This window comes from Octopus sinensis, linkage group LG26 (genome assembly GCF_006345805.1).
Source record: "Octopus sinensis linkage group LG26, ASM634580v1, whole genome shotgun sequence".
NCBI classification, from domain to species: Eukaryota; Metazoa; Mollusca; class Cephalopoda; order Octopoda; family Octopodidae; genus Octopus; species Octopus sinensis.
Genome location: NC_043022.1, coordinates 13,581,619 through 13,584,118, shown reverse-complemented (window position 1 = coordinate 13,584,118; position 2,500 = coordinate 13,581,619). Strand labels below are relative to the sequence as shown.

Genomic DNA, 2,500 nt, shown 5'->3' with positions numbered 1-2,500 from the left:
GTTGTCCACCAAACAAGGATAATAATAATAATAATAATAACAATAATGATAATAATATCAGCAACAAGGGTTAGTATTGTTATTATAACTAGTAGTGTTATTAACAATATGAAACTGACAACCAAAACAAATGATTAGGACAGGAGATATTAAATGAAATGAGAAAGGAGACCCTCAAAATTCCTTCTCTAAAGAATCATTGATCTTATTAGCATCATCGTCTTCATTAATTATGGTTATTAAAAGAAATCGCTGTTATTATTCTAATCGTTATTATGATTGGTATCTAAATGGTGTGAATGGTTTATCTGAAAATTGTCGGCGAAGTATAGTTTTATAGATATTAGCTTGTACGTGATTGTTGTATTTTTTTCGGATGAGTGGAGGGTTTTCTTTCGCTCTTTCTCTCTCTCTATCTCAGAGTGAAAAAAATAATTTAGAATAAAAGCAAGGAAAGCTGGGGGGAGAAAATAACAAGACACAACCCCCCCAACTTGGAGTTGAAGTTTAAAGTAAGGAAAGAACGAACTCAGAGAAAGTATTATTATATTTTCGGATAGGAATAATATGAGGATAGAGAGAGAGAGGGGAAAAGATGGGGAGAAAAGTTGGAAGTTGGTAAAAGAAGTCTTTTAGAACCTCAAAAACAGGACTTATCGGGAGAGGAATAATAATGATAATAACAAAAGAAATCGCAAAAGCAAATTTCTTTCCTATCCTTGCTAAATTTTTCTCCTAATGGATTATTTAAACGATGAAGTTACTTCATAGAGCGAAGAGGCCTCTCAAACAAACCAATGTTAATATAAGATAGAGAGATGTATATATATATATATATACTTTTACTTACTTTGCAGTGTGTGTATGTATGTCTTTAGAATTGATTCAGGCAGTAAAATAAACTAATAAATAAACTAGAATGCTCTCAGCTGAGAGAAGTGGCAGTAGATAGCGACAGACAGCACTGGTAGTTTAATAAACAGTAGTACAAGTATTGGTGTTAGGTGTTATAATAGCGTCAGTGCGCGTGGAAGGGGTGGTGGAGGAGGCGGTGATAGTCACAGAGGAGGTGATGGTGGGTACAGTGATACCGATGATGGTGGTGGTGGTGGAGGTGTTGAGAGTTATAAAAAGGTGGAGGCGGCGACGGCGGCGGCGGCGTAGAGGGTGGTGGTGGGGAATCGGGCCGTGTTCAGGAGTTTTTTTTTCTTCCTTTTTTCTGTTTTCTATGATTTTGACCGAAGGTTTTTTCTCTTTAAAAATTAAATAGAATCATAGAGTGAAATAAAATATATAATAAAAGCTAAACAGCAATTCAACAAGGAAGAAGGATAGAAAAAAATCACAAACCTTCACTTGTACTATTGTAAAATTTTGGAAAAGAAATGGACAGAGTGAGAAAGGGAATCGAATAGGTCTTTTTTTTCCCCCATTTATTGGTATATTATGTCTTCTGTATATGTAGTTATTTCTGGGGTTTTTTTTTTCTTGGGAAATGTTTCTTGGAATAGGATAACTTTCAATATAATCGGCAGAGAAATATCTGTAGTAATATACATGTATGTATATTTAAATTTTGGGCTGATCGGAAAATATATGTACATCCATACATATATATATATATATATATATATATATATATACGCACAGAAAAGCTTACAGGAACAAGCATTCCGAAGAGAACATATATATGTTAAACACACATTTACTATATATATATATATATAATATATATATATATATATATATATATATATATATATATATATAGATGTATATATATATATATATGGATAGATAGAGATAGATAGAAAAATAGATAGATAGATAGACACACTTTATGCATGCATAATACTTTATATTTTTTAAAAACATTCTTTGTGTTTATTAAGCGAGAATGGTAAAGTTATTTGACCATTGCTGAAACCGGACGATTACTGATCTTCGGAGTGATTTATATAAGGTGAAATGTCTATATTTACAAGTCAATTGATCGATCTATAAACGTATGTTGACGTACACATACCTACATATATATGTGTGTGTGTGTATATATATATTATATACACACACATATATATAAACCAGTTGATAGTAATTATTGTGACCTCTAAAGTACGTATATATATTCATATATATATATATATACATCTCCAACGTTTGGAAAATTCTTTTACAAAACAAAATAAAATGCAATATATTAAATACTTTAGTTTTATTTTATAAGGAAACAAAAAAGACCCAAATACGGGTGAGGGATAAAAACGTAGAATGGAGAGAACGCGAAAGATTGAGAATACAGGAAAGAATAGAAGAGAAAATGGTTTGGAAGACGAAGGAGGAAAAGAGAGAAAAAATATATATAAAATAAGATGAAATAGAACTAAAATTAGTAAAAAGCTATAAAACAATAAAGTAAAGTGAAACACAGGTAATAGAAGGTCTTGTTATGGTTGAGGGAAGGTTTTGGAGAAGCAAGAACAGGAAATGAGTTGGTAAT

General features: G+C 31.2%; 1 protein-coding gene across 5 annotated transcripts in view; it reads right to left on the bottom strand.

Annotated features, from left to right (window-relative positions):
- Positions 1–2,500, bottom strand: part of LOC115224744 — a 75,357-nt gene that overhangs the window by 28,315 nt on the left and 44,542 nt on the right. For 2 of the 5 annotated variants that reach the window (XM_029795635.2, XM_036513783.1), the window contains exon 1: positions 851–986. The exons of 2 other annotated variants lie outside the window; for them this stretch is intronic. The gene's annotated coding sequence lies outside the window, so the exon portion shown is untranslated. Of the gene's footprint in view, positions 1–850; positions 987–2,500 lie in introns of those variants that run through there. One more of the 5 variants, XM_036513778.1, reaches the window with a different exon arrangement.